This window comes from Coptis chinensis, chromosome 6 (genome assembly GCF_015680905.1).
Source record: "Coptis chinensis isolate HL-2020 chromosome 6, ASM1568090v1, whole genome shotgun sequence".
Lineage (NCBI taxonomy): Eukaryota > Viridiplantae > Streptophyta > Magnoliopsida > Ranunculales > Ranunculaceae > Coptis > Coptis chinensis.
The window spans coordinates 18,579,963-18,595,228 of NC_141461.1; the positions used below are offsets into that span (position 1 = coordinate 18,579,963).

At 37.3% G+C, this 15,266-nt stretch overlaps 1 long non-coding RNA gene across 1 annotated transcript; it reads right to left on the reverse strand.

The window, feature by feature from the left end:
- Positions 1-264: 264 nt before the first annotated feature.
- On the reverse strand, positions 265-12,065 carry LOC147491914 (uncharacterized). Its single transcript, XR_015199285.1, has 4 exons — positions 11,929-12,065; positions 9,398-9,977; positions 9,231-9,288; positions 265-692 (listed from the first exon to the last, which is right to left on the reverse strand). It is a non-coding gene; the product is annotated as an uncharacterized LOC147491914 (long non-coding RNA).
- Positions 12,066-15,266: the final 3,201 nt, after the last annotated feature.

Genomic DNA, 15,266 nt, shown 5'->3' on the forward strand with positions numbered 1-15,266 from the left:
TAAAATATACAAAAAAAGAAGAAGAAGAAGAAATAATATAGAAGTTCTAATGTCTTTAGGGTCCCATGTCTTTATATATACTAGCAAGATGCACGTGCTCTGCACGCAATGCCAAATAAAACTTACCGAAGAGTGTAAATATAATTTGGGTGAGCATACTTACAATTCACATTATGTCTGAGTATACGCACTGGCAGCTGTTTAAAATTTTGATTTTCATACATATGTAAGCAATAAACATTTAAGTACATCTCCAAATCACATCCTAGCAAGTACATGTTGCAAATGACAAAGATAAAATGTTAGTACATCAAAAACATCTCTGTAACGTCATACCCTTAGGTAAATAGGTAATATACAACTGTAGGCATTGAATTGGAATAATGGGACATAACCTCCAAAACATAGTCATTTGGTTTGTTAATCATACATCCAAAATGGAGTTACAATAGCATATGCGGCACAACGGCATACTCAGTTTACATTGGATATTACATCAATATAAGAATTAAAGTACAATAACAAAAAGAAGTAGGTCGCTCTGACATGTCCTCTACTATAAGATCTGATATGTTGCAACCATATATTCGTAAGTAACTACTCCTCAAGCGATGATGGATCAGTTGATATGTTGCATTGTCCATATACATCAAGAGCTTGTCCCAACGCTTTACAAAAACACGCTTCAAAATCTAGCAATTTGCATTGAGAGCTAGATTAGAGCCCATTGGCAGTTAAGTATCTAACACTTAGACTATGTCTATACAGTAGGGAGAGAGTTGATAAATCTTGCAATAGAAGTGTCGTCCTGTGAAGGCTAGTCGTTTAAGTGCTTAGTGCTTCCTGCTCGTTTTCTTGGTTTTAATAGCCTAAGGAGCTTGATGTAATTGAAGAAAGCTCTTCTAATGTGACTGAAAACTAAGAACGGTATCTCAAAATTCAGCGTACATAATAAATTATTGTTTAAAAGATAAGTACTCATACATAATTCATTATTCTCATATATCGTCTTGAAATTCATTGTAAATTAGTATTTAGGCATGCAAAGGCCACCAAATATTCTGGCAATTCTACAATTCTAGCATCAAATATTCTTATATATTAGTGCTCTTGAGAAACATATTAATTTTAAAAAATGAGTAAGGTAAATGAATCCTCGGCTACCCAAGTATTTTCTACGTGAGACCATCGTAGGCTCTAGCTACTATATATAATGAAAATCTTATCAACTGGGATTGTTAGCTCTTCCCTTCACAATACCTCGTAAATTGGCTCTGCGAGTTTAACACCATGCCAGAGATAAATAAGACAATGCCACATCCCCAACAATAAGAATTAGTAACTACAGTAACTTGGGTGTCATATGGAATAAAGCAAAACACATAGTTTTGATATGAAACCTATTTCCAAGTTTGTGGGCTGCATTATAAACCACTTCACTTTGTAGCTAGTCCTATGCAATACATGGGTAAGCTAAAATGTTAAACAAAAAAACTTCTAGTTAAGCTCTTTAGCAGAAAAACAATTTCTCACTCACCGAATCATCGCTGCATGAGCATAAGAGGTACCCTTACAATGGGATTCTTCCCACCTGTAAAATGTTCACCCACATTTAGACCCTATGAAGGACTCCTCCATGAGCATGACCCACCACCACTAAATTAGTTTTGCAATTGGCGGTGAAACCTTAAAACAGTTCTGCCACCACCACCTCTACCGACCTAATCAATATATCGTGTCCTTGTTTGTTATTTGTGATTATAATTTCTTCTTCTTTATTGCGCATTCTTTATTAGAAGCATTATTCTGCAGTGTAAAGTCCATGTAGGTGGGAAGCAGTTGACATCCCTCACATTGGCCCATTATTAGGACTAGGGCTGTCAATGGGTCTCGATAACCCGATAACCAATTCGAACCAAATCGATAAAAAATGGTTTGGGTTTTGATAATTTAGTTTGCCCTCTAGACCCGAAACCGAACCGAACCGATAAGATATTGGTTTGGTTTGGGTTTACCATCCACCGAACCGATATGAACCCGAACAGATAAGATAGCATTATAGTAATATTTTATGATTAATTTTGTATATGTTTATCAATTGTGTGGTTAAAATTAATTAATTTAATTTAAAATTTAATTGATTTTATAGTTTTTGGTTTGAGTTGGTTCAGGTTCGGTTTGTAATATATCTTATCGGTTCGGTTCGGTTTCGGATTAAACATAATATTATTGGTTCGGTTTGGTTTCGGGTTCCCAATTTTCTTATCGGTTTGGGTTCGGATTTTCCAAAACCCAACCCAAACCGGTCCATTGACAACCCTAATTAGGACCATTAGTCTCAACATCAAGCTTATTTAATTGGATAATTTATATTCAAACCTGACTTTTGAGTTGTCAATCGTTTTAGTGGTTCATTTATCTGATAGTTAGCCTCCTTAGGAACCACGATCATGGTGTGTCAGAAATGGAAGTAGTAATCTGGTCTTAAACGTGGGAATCAAAGTGCATGAACGTTTTGATCAATGTTACCTAACGTATTATTTTTTTCTATGGTCCCATTTCTGTTTATATAAGATGAACCAAGTGTGGGATCTTTTAGAGTTGGCGAAGTTCCTAATGTTGTAGAAATTAGGTTGCAAGCTTAAATGCCTATTTGAAAAGTAATTTTTCTAGAGAGGACCATCTCTTTCATGTTTTCATGTTCTAGACATCATAGTCTCTACGTATCTGGAAGCACTCACAACAATATCAACATCATATTATCCTAAACCTTACAAACTTGTCATTTATACTCATATCCAAATATCTTCCATCTAATTGTGAAGATTGTCACTACGATATTGAGTAAATGTTGAAACTGAATCATGAAAGGTACAAAAGTAGTAGATTTTATGAATGTCGTATGTGAAGAATTAGTGACCTGAATGAGACTCATTAGCTTCTGAGAGCACAACTACACCGAGGCCTCCTATGCATAATGCAACACCGAAGAACTGCCTTAAGGAATATCGAGTGCCGCTGAAGATCCATGTCAAAATAATGACCCATGGTATTGTGAAGCAATCCAGCAGAGTCACACTAGTTATAGATGAGTATTGGTATGCCGTAATAATTGTTGGGGTTTATACCAATACCAATCGATTCCCCCACTACACAAATAACTTGTATTTGAACTCAATTCAACTCTAGACAAATTCTAAATATCAACTACAACCTATACTAACATGTCCAACTTGCTAAACAACTATTAACAACAAATAATAATGTAAAGCAGTAAAAACAAACCACAACACAAAGATATACCGTGGTTTGGCCAATGGTGCCTACTTCCACAAGAGCTAGTCCTTTATAAATTGGGAAGAAAAATTACAATCACTCCTTGCAGTCTCTCACCTTACTAGATCACTCCTCTCTCTTTACAGGGTTGTATCTCTGTAAAGGTTATCTCTCAATCTTGATAACTTTCAAGATTGGGTTTCTCTCTTTGTTCTTGTGTATTTTTGTGTCTCTTCTGAGTGTTAGGTTTTGCCAAAAACTCTAACTCTTATTGCAAACTCGCGGTCCACAAAAATAGATTTCTTCTGAAAATAGACTTGAGCGCGGGGTGCGTCTTGAGTAAGAACAAGCTGAGCGCGTGGTGCGTTGACGTGCCTAGAGGTCAACCAAGGCATGAGCGCGGGGTGCGCCTCGAGCAGACCAAACTGAGTGCATGACGTGCTAAAGTGTCTGGAGGTCGAGCAAGGCATGAGCGCGTGCCGCGCCCTATGCAAGACCAAACTGAGCGCATGGCGCGCTCAGCCTTTTTCATGTAGACAAACTTCAGCTTCTCCTCATGTGAGGGATAACTCCAACAATCTCCCCCTCCCTAACAATGAGGGGGGATACCTCCATGCAATTTCTAAATCAACAGGAGGAGTCCGCTACCATTCCGGCGGTAGCACAACAAATATCAAACTTACCTTTCGGTAAGACTTTGGTCATCATATCCGACCCGTTCTTGTCGGTATGGATCTTCTTGATACACAAATGCTTGTCTTCGAGTACTTCTCTAATCCAATGATAACGCACATATATGTGCTTGGATCTAAAATAAAAACTTGAATTCTTGCTTAAATGGATGGCGCTCTGACTGTCACATAGAACTACAAACTGTTTCTGCTTTAGCCCTAGTTCGTTGAAGAACCTCTTCATCCATAACAACTTTTTGCAACACTCAGTGGCTGTAATATACTTGGCCTCTGTAGTGGAGAGGGCAACACACTTTTGCAACTTAGATTGCCAAAAAACTGCTCCCCCTGCAAAAGTAACCAGATAACCGGAGGTGGACTTCATCGAGTCAACATCCCCTGCCATGTCTGCATCAGTGTAGCCTTCAAGTAAGGGCTTACTTCCACCAAAACACAAAGACGATTTAGAAGTTCCCTTGAGATATCTCAATATCCACTTAACACCTTCCCAATGTTCCTTACCCGGATTTGACAGAAAACGGCTTACAACACCAACGGCCAAAGCAATATCCGGTCTTGTATACACCATTGCGTACATCAAGCTGCCCACTGCGGATGCATAAGAAATTTTTCCATCTGACTCTGCTCATGCTCACCATTTGGACACATCTCTTTGGTCATGCGGAACTGGCCACAAAGCGGACAACTGACTGGCTTTGCTTGATCCATGTTGAATCTCTTCAATACCTTATCAATGTAGCTTTCTTGAGAAAGCCACAACTTCCCACTCTTTCTGTCATGAGTGATCCACATCCCAAGTATCTGCCTTGCTTGACTCAAATCTTTCATCTCAAAGGACTTACTCAAGTCTTTCTTCAGCTTGGATATCTTGTTGATGTTTGAGCCAATATATCATCCACATACAACAAGAGCACTATGAAATCCCCATCTGGAAATCTCTGAACAAACACACAATGATCGGAAGCAGACTTCTTGTATCCTTGCTTCACCATAAAGGAATCAAACTTTATGTACCACTGTCTCGGTGCTTGCTTCAACCTATACAAGCTCTTTATCAGCTTGCATACTAGGTGCTCCTTACCTTTGACCTCAAACCCCTCTGGCTGGTCTATGTAGACATCTTCTTCAAGGTCTCCATGAAGAAAAGCTATCTTAATATCTAGCTACTCAACCTCTAGGTTCATACTTGCGGTCATACCCAATACCACCCGGATAAAAGTCATCTTCACTACAAGAAAGAAAATCTCATCAAAGTCAATCCCTTTCCTTTGACCGAATCCCTTCACAACAAGGTGAGCTTTGTGCCTTGGGTGAGGATTTTTTTCCTCATGCTTGACTTTGTATATCCACTTATTCTTGAGAATTTTTCATCCTTGCGGTTTCTCAACTAACTCATAAGTGTGATTCTTATGCAAAGAATCCATCTCGTCATGCATGGCCTTCAACCATTTTTCTTTGTCTATACATTCAAGTGCCTCTTGATAGTACATAGGTTTTCCACCATCCGATAGTAGAACATACGTATGTGGTGGATACCTGGTTGAAGCTAGTCTCTCTTTATTTGACATCCTTGCCCCATCTGATGGTGCCTTAAGAGGATGCACTTCTACTTGCTTTGGTGGTGGTTCATGCACTTTATCTGCATCTTCTATACCAATAGGTTCTATCCTATCATGAGTAATAAGATTCTCATCATGAGCTTTAAACTCATGGCTTTCTGCATTCTCAATGCCTTCTACACGTTCCACAGTAGGAACTTCTGGTTCTGAATCAACAAGATCATTGGTGAAAGCCTGTAGCTTCTCACCCTCCTCAAAGTCTGCTATGGTTTGGTCTTTCCAGGAACATAACATCTCGACTTCAGATTACCTTCTTGTTAATTGGATCATAGAGTTTGTAACCAAACTTTTTATCTCTATAACCTAGAAAAATGCACTGCTTGGCTTTGTCATCAAGCTTGGATCTCTCATCTTTCGGAATATGCACAAATGCCCTGCACCCAAATACCCTAAAGTATCCATAATCAACATCTCTACCTGACCATACTCTTTCTAGATAATCACTATTCAGAGGCTTTGACGGCGATAGGTTGATCACATACACAGCTGTACATATTGCTTCTACCCACTAGGTTCTAGGTAGCTTAGAGTGAGATATCATGCATCTCATCCTCTCTACAATGGTACGGTTCATTCTCTCTACTATTCCATTTTGTTATGGTGTCTTGGGAACGGTCTGCTCATGACGAATCCCATGACTCTGGTAATACTCTTCAAATGGCCCAATGTACTCACCCCCATTATCTGAGCGAATACACTTCAACAACTTCCCAGTCTCTCTTTCCACCATGCTGTGGAATTTCTCAAACACGCCAAGTACTTTATCCTTGGTCTTCATACTATAGGCCCATATACTTTCTTGATGCATCATCAATAAAGGTCACGAAGTATGAAGCTCCCCCATGGGACTTCACTTTTATAGGATCACATAAGTCTGTGTGCACTAGTTCAAGGACATTGTCCTTTCTGTGAGACGGGAATCTTTGGAAAGACACCCTGTGTTGCTTTCCTACCAAACAGTGAGTATATGTATTTAAATGTGTACCTTTGATGTTTGGCAAGGCCTTTTGCTTAGCAAAACTTCCATCCCTTTTATGCCCATATGACACAATCTCTTGTGCTACAGTTCAGAGGAAGCTTCTTCTTCTGCCGCATTCACTTCTGCTTTATACAAACTAGCCTGTGTTTTGTAAAGAGAGTAAGTTTTCTTTCCTTTGGCTGCTACAATGGAACCTCTGCTCAGTTTTCATACCCCGTTACCAAACGAATTTACAAAGCCATCATCATCTAGCTTCCCAGCCGAAATTAGGCTTAGTCGAATGTCAGGGACATGTCTTACATCCTTGAGTGTCAAGGGGTAGCCGACATTGGTTTCTATATGAACATCACTAATGCCTATAATCTTCGAGACGCCATTGTTACCCATCTTCACTTCACCATATTCACCACCACTGTAGGTAGTGAAGAATTCCTGTGCGGTGTGACGTGATAGGATGCTCCTGTATCTATCACCCACTCTGTATCCTAACATGAGGTACTAAGACAACACACACCACAATCTGACACAATTCCCACTAGGTAGTCGACTAGTGCGGTAGTATCTCTGCCTGTGTTTCCATTCCTCTGCACCATGTCTTCATGTACACAGTTATTCTTCTCATTCCTCTTCAGTGTTATGCACTCATATCTGAAGTGGCCCTTGGTGGCACAATAGTAACATTGCCTCTCTGCCTTAGGAGTTCCAGCTTCACCCCTAGATTTACTTTTGTCATCACCTCTAGAACGAGATGGTTTTCTGTATCTACCTCTCCCCCGTTTCTCTGTGACAAGGATCTTTGAGCGAGAGGAGCTTCCTTTTGAACTCTTTCTAGTCTCCTCATTTAACAAAGACGTGGTAGCCATCTCCATGGTAACAATTCCATCCTTGGCTGCTCCGTGTAAAGAGACTGCTAATGTCTCCCAACTTTTGGGTAGAGAGTCTAATAGAAACAAAGCCTCAACTTCGTCTCCCAAATTAATCTTCATCAAATGCATCTGATTAATGATATTCTGTACTTCGTTAAGATGCTCAGACATTGAAAAACCTTCTTGGTACTTCGTGTCGGCAAACTTCTTAACGACCATCACTTTGTTTTCGCCCGACTTCCTCTCATAAAGGTCTTTGAGTTTCTTCCACAAACCAAAAGCTGTAGTCTCTTGGGATACATGGTGAAAGACACTATCATCAATCCACTGTCAAATGTACCCAATTGCTTTTTGTTAAGCTTGCTCCACTCAGCCGTAGCAACAGTTTCCAGTCTTTCTCCTCCATTCTCAATGGGTTGTGCCAAGTCCTTGTAATAAAGCAAGTCTTCTAGCTTGGCTTTCCAAATGGTGTAGTTCTTCCTATTCAGACTCGTCATGCGAGTGTTCATGGAATGGTCCATTTCTACAAGTTATTTAAACTCAAATCTTCTCTCAGGAGTTTTGTCAAACACCTTCCAACCAAGATTTGGATAACACCCTAGGCTAATCTAACCTGGCTCTGATACCACTTGTTGGGGTTTGTACCAATACCACTCGATTTCCCCACTATACAAATAACTTGTATTTGAACTCAATTCAACTCTAGACAAATTCTAAATATCAACTACAACCTATACTAACATGCCCAACTTCACTAAATAACTATTAACAACAAATAATAATGTAAAGCAGTAAAAGCAAACCACAACACAAAAATTTACTGTGGTTTGGCCAATGGTGCCTACTTCCACAAGAGCTAGTCCTTTATAAAGTGGGAAGGAAGATTACAATCACTCCTTGCAGTCTCTCACCTTACTAGATCACTCCTCTCTATTTACAGGGTTGTATCTCTGTAAATGTTATCTCTTAATCTTGATAGCTTTCAAGATTGGGTTTCTCTCTTTGTTCTTGTGTATTTTCATGTCTCTTATGAGTGTTAGGTTTTGCCAAAAACTCTAACTCTTATTGCAAACTCGCGGTCCACAAAAATAGATTTCTTCTGAAAATAGACTTGAGCACGGGGTGCGCCTCGAGCAAGAACAAGCTAAGCACGGGGTGCGCTGAAGTGCCTGGAGGTCGACCAAGGCATGAGCGCGGGGTGTGCCTCGAGCAGAGCAAACTGAGCGCATGGCGCGCTGAAGTGTTTGGAGGTCGAGCAAGGCATGAGCGCGTGTCGCGCCTTGTGCAAGACCAAAATGAGCGCATGGCACGCTCAGCCTTCTTCATGCAGACTAACTTCAGCTTCTCCTCATGTGAGGGATAACTCCAACAATAATTGCATTAAATCATCAGTAGTTAATGAACACAACAACTGCTCCCAAGATGCAAATCCAGTGTCAGTTGGAGAGATAACTTCTAAGCATATGCACATTTATCTTATCTCTTCCTATCTCATTTCTAAAATTTTAAGCAAAAGTAAAACCCCTAATCACCATCTTAGATTGCTAATTAGTTTTTGTTTCACTCACAAAAATGAGTCAAAGACCGCAATGAATTATTAATCAACAACTTTTGACCTTTTATGTAGTAAAAAATTAGGGAAAAGGCCGAATCTCGGAAGCCTACATATGACATTATCCTACATATGACATATGGCAATGCGGAAAACAACAATATTGTCTAAACTTAACACTTTTCAGTTTTCACTTAAAGATGAAGTATGAAACAAAAAACAAACAAAATTATATATGGCACATACCAAGATAATTTGCCTGAACATCGATAAATCCAGCAAGAGCATACCAATACTAAGGAACCTGAATATACAATAAAATAAAATAAAATAAAAAAAATTAAAAACAACAACATAGAATTGCCTTAAGTCACTATATTCATGAAGCTGGTGTGAATGATCAAGATAGTTACCAGTAGCTTTCTACGTTGAGATAAAAGGATGGGTGTGTAAACCAAAGCGAGAGATAAATAAGTGAAGAAAGACTGACTAAAAAGAGTCTCAACACCTGTCAAAATTTCAAGTCAAACACACATAACGAAATTTGGTGCAAATAAGAATGAAACATCATACAAATGACTAAGAATATGAAAAGGGGTTGTTGAGAATGTAACCAAGATTGGTTAGCAGAGAAGCAGTGAAGCTTCTAAAATGTTAAACAAAAAAGCTTCTACTTAAGCTCTTTAGCAGAAAAACAGTTGCTCACTCACCGAATCATCGCTGCATGAGAGGTACCTTTATGAGGATCTTCAACCAATGAGTCAAGATCTTGGATCAATTCTTGGCGATAGTGTTGCATAACATGCACATAAATCTAACAAGCATGATATAAAACATGCTAAGTAGCAGAAACCGCAATAAAACTCAACCTTTTTCTTAACATATGAGTGAGAATATATTAATGACCTGGCTCGTTGTACCAATGGCCCTTTTAGAACACAGTTAGAGTGCTCTAACCAAAGTTAATGCTTCCATGCTCCATAGACACAGTTACTCTATGGGGGAAAATGATAGAAAATAAAACAATCATAGTCTGAAATCAAAATTAGCAAGACAAACCAATAAATTAAGTCAAGGAAAAAAAAACATAACAGAATGACAAACACGAAAGTGGATGGATACAATATCAGCTGTAATGGACGCAATAAAAAAGGACGCGAGGAAATTCAACATGCAACACATTAGTGCTTCAAGTTTTGATGAATTTTAATTAGTGGTTAGTATTCGTATTTATTTTTCTTTGGATGCCGAGAGTAATAGTTATTACTTTTGGTACTTGCTAGTTTCGTCATTGTAGTAGTGTAACTGTGTAAGCATTTACTTTAATAAGGTGTATGTCAAAGGGAAAATTTAAAAATAACACTTGCAACTTAAAATATAAGGGTTGTTGTTAGCGAGTACACATATTTTTTGGATTATTTGAATGCTTAAAGCTAAAGTAATTAGAAATTTCATACACAACACTTGTATAACTATTTACTCACATTGATTATGCTACTAACATTTAATACCACTAAAGATGATCATAGATGCCCAACTCGTTGAGAACATGGTAAAGTTAAGAAGAATAGGATATAAAAGTTCAATGCCAGATAAATTAACACAATCTCCAAGTAAGCCTACTGATATAAAATAGGATCGACATCAACACGCATACCTAGCATAGATTGGATGCACTTATTTGCAAGACATTTAAAAAAAAAGAGAATAGCTGTTATTAGTGCACACTATTATCACAAACAGAAAGCAAATTTGGATGGCCTCCGGTCCCAGTCATTTCCTAACGCTAGCAAATGGAAAATAAGTTGGTTATATATTAAGTGCGCAGTCTATAAAGCAATAATATAGTGAAAAACAATAACACAGTAAGTACTAAACAACATTATTTATAGTCAACTTTATACAAAATAAAAACACTCCCAGAGCACATAATCATTTGTTAGCTGAAGTCCAACAAACTATGTACATTACTACTTGTAAGAGATGAATGTTAATACATCACTTTTCCAAGGAGTTCTTAGCAAAGACATCTAACAACAATGAGGATGGAGGGCTCCCTCATAAGCATGAGTTGGCATCGTTCTGATGTAAGTGTAGTGGTTGGATTTTAGTAAATTGCATCACGAAGGGATAGAGAAATGGAGAAAGCAAATTTTGTATGGGTCTTTGTGAGAAAGAAAACAAAACTAAGAAAGAAAGAGAGATGGAGAGATAGAAGAAATTAGAGAATATCATAAAGATAAAGAGACCAGACTGGAAAATATTGATATCGGAAAATGATCCATTAGTGTAAAATCAGTATAAAATGAGTCAATGGAGACACAATCAATTGTGGCACTGAATCAAGGAACATATTGTTCAGCTTTTGGGGCATTCTTAGTGCCTCCCATGAAGAAAAAGGACTGAACAGCAAGCCAAAAAATTGCACATCCCAACTATACACAAGTCAAATCCTGCTGAAAACATCACCCATTGATTGGCCACATAGAATTAAATATGAAAGAGATAGACAAAAGCTCCTCTAACATTGTTATCAACACCGATGATGACCTTTGTTTTTCTAGTTAATATAGTAGGCATCAAAATAAATATGACATGATCACCACATAACACAAACCCATATTAGTAAAAAACACTATTTTTTCTTTGTTGAACAAAAAAATTCCAACATTTGTGCGTGGATGACTAAAAAAAACTTTCCATGACTATTGTGTGGATGACTATGAGGGGCACAATGACACTTGACCATAATTCTAGTGTCAGAGTAAAGCCTTAAAGGCTTAATCACATCTAGTTATATGAACCGCCTTAAGGAGATTGTGTATCATGTCACATTAAATAGGGAATGACCTCTAAACAAAGCTGTTATAAATAATTAAAGATGCAAACATTTCCAATATTAAATTGAGGTAAGCCAATTTAAGGCATACTAAAAAAGCTACACACCTGCACAGGGAGTCGATATATGCTTTCTGAGTTGTGGAATTACAAATCCTTGTAACCTTGCAGTTAATATACTTCTGGGCGATGAATAAAGACAACGATCCCCAACCACATCGGATGTCAAGGACAGTATGGCTACAAATCCAGAACTGAAACATATTAGTTTCTTTAAGTAGTAGGGGTTATAACAACAGATCAGTGAGGTGAAGAAGAACAACAACACGTAACATAGAGATATAAACTGATATACACCCTAGTTGACATATCTAAGTATCAATAAACTGAATTGAAGAAAGTAATTAGCTTTACATGAGCCACTCACCTATATTTCATATTCTTAATTTCCTAGCACCATGTTGAAAAATGAGGTGGGCAGCTCATAATGTTGGGATTTTGGTGTTTCAGTCTTGATGGCTATAGGCATATCCTGAAGAGCTGCAAAAAGCTAACAATTTGAAGCATGTCAAAAATGGTCTACCAACATTATAAGAACAACTTTGACATTCATTAGAGACAAAACATGCAAAGGTAATAAGAGAAATCTCTCCCAAAATGATCTTTTGTATTACCCTAAATGACCAAATGGATGATGCAGAGCTTCGGTGGTGACCGTGAGCGAGCACCTAGGTGAATGACATTCTTTTGCCCACCTAAAAAGGTAATGGTATTTGGTGCCAGCATTTAATATTCTGAAAAATATAGATTATCAGATCTTCCTTCATGCATAGCTTTAATATCCACCTTTACTATATACAAAAAAGCTACTTGGCAATGGTATCACATATAATATTATCAGGAGTAAGGGTATATCACCGCCACACCTGATTGCACTAAAGCAAATCCAGTGAAATATTTTGGATATGGACACAAATTTCTTTTAGGTTAAAGCTAAACCATCCATTCCAACTGGACCAGGAGACAAATATTGATTAACTCAAAAGCACAAGTCTGTTAATATTTACAAGTATATGAAGAGAGATACCTTGTTGTGAGTGGGAGAACCGCCATACTGGAGTGCAAGAGTGTCACCCATTGCCTCGTACAATTGCATCAAATCATCAGCTAAAGGAGAACTCAAATCAACTCTGGGCTCATCTATGAATCCTAAGGCGCGAAGTTGATGTCCTAGAGCAGCCAGACCATAGGAATATTGTGCAACATTAGTGCGATCCAAGCAGTCTATGCAGTTGGTCCTAAGCACACCTTTTTGGAACTTAAGTGGCTTGAGGGATTGATTCTCATTAATATCTTCATTATGTGGACCAGGTTGTGATTCCAAGTTATCTATATTTTCTATTTTACCATCGAAGTAGATATGTGCAGATGACTGGCGACCACCATTTCTACTGTAATACAATTAACACTCATTTGTTTAACTTTACATCTGGATCTGACAACATCGAGGATAGGATTTGAGAAATACTTACTCATGGAAGGTATATTTGAAAGAGACCTTTGGTGTCAACTTTGGTGTTATACTCGACAATAGAAGAAATATGTTCGGTTCAATGCATCAACAGAAAACTTGCCCAGTATAGCTAACACGTTCTTATCTCTTCTGCAAAACAGAAAATAATAATCTTTTAGTACAAATTATGCTCTCTAGGAAGACCAAGCATTAACAGGAAAATAACTGATATCCTGACAAACCTTCTACAATGTTTATGAATATCCCAATGAAGGAATTTTATACGGCTAGCTTCTGGTAAATCATTATTGATAAATTTGATCGCATTAGCAAACTCTGCATGTAGTATAGATTCTTGATGCTTCTTCTCCTGTGTCTGTTATAAGCCAACAATGATGACAAATAAAAATAAAGTAGGAAATCCCAAGTAGAGATCGATAGTAAACTGTTGAAATAAGATGCCCAAGTATATGTAACTATTCCATACAATATGCATTCAAAAATTACATTTCCTCAAATTTACAGAGCTACCTACCTTGATCAAATTTAAAATGATTATTGGGCTTCCATAACTCTCAAAGAGATTCTCAAAATAAATTCTGGTCACTTCATAATTTTGGTTCTTCTTTGACACTGGAATGAGATACATATATATGTTAAATTAACAACATGGAACTAACTAATGATGCGCTATAAAGTTAAGATTATGAAGCCCAATAATCATTTATTAAAATTCAATTATTAAAATTTAACAACCCCCAGATAATGAGTGGGTTAGTATCGAACCTGAATAGAGAAAAGAAAAAGATAATTGATTTAGTATAGTCGAAACTGATTGAGGAATCAGAAGTTGAAATTTTTTCTGGTAATCAAACAATTTATTGAAGGTGAGAAGATGGGCATAAAACCCCAATGAAGAATTTGGAGAGCAATGAGTTTGAGAGAGAGAGGGAGACAGAGAGATTGGGAAGAGGAAGGGATTGCATAATAGCTAATTAAAGTCGGTAATGAAGGCTAATTAAAGTTGGCCATTAATGGTGGCGTACAATTCAAATGATACATGGAGTTTGTTTTTTTATTCACCAACACATAAAATGACCAATTATTCCTGCTTAAAGTGCCCTAAGCAATACTTTAATTTAAGGACACTATGGGAACTAGAAATTTACAAAAGCTAGAAAGACCAAGTAGTCCTTCTAATTATTATTTGGGTGTTTTGAGTTAATTATTCATCTAGGGGTATTATGCGTAAGAAAAATACCGAGATGAATTTAAGAACCCAAGTTAGTTATAGGAGATACTACTAGTAGAGATATTATAGTTCTACCCTCTTTAATTGAGGAAGCGTTTCTAAAGTGTCTACGTGTCATGGCTAATTAAGAAAAAGTAGGAGATAAAATAGGAAACAAATATTTATCTTTATATTTATATATATATATATATATACCATCACTAATCTATTTGTTGGAGCATTTGCAGAGACTCCAGTTTTTTCTAAGCTCTATTACTAATTATAAAAAAGTATGATATAAATAAGAAAACAATCCCATCTAGAGTTTCATAGAGTCTCTAACTTTTCCCAAACATTATAGCTAATTACGAAAAAAACAATCCCATCTAGAGTTTCACAGAATCTCCAACTTTTCCTAAACAATATAGTTAATTATGAAAAAAAAAAATAGGAGAGAAAAAACTAAATTGCTAAATATAATAGTTTCTACCAAAAACGATTTTCCTAAAACCCTTTCGATTTGATGCATCATCCCGCTGTGGGATTTAGACATTTATTCATAGTTAAGGATATATGATTCTAAAAATCACAACTCCGGCCACAATAATTACTATATATTCCAATTCCTTAGATATATATGTGTGAACCCAATTCACACCCTTTAACCTCACATCTCCTCTCTCCTTTGTCCCTTCGCGAA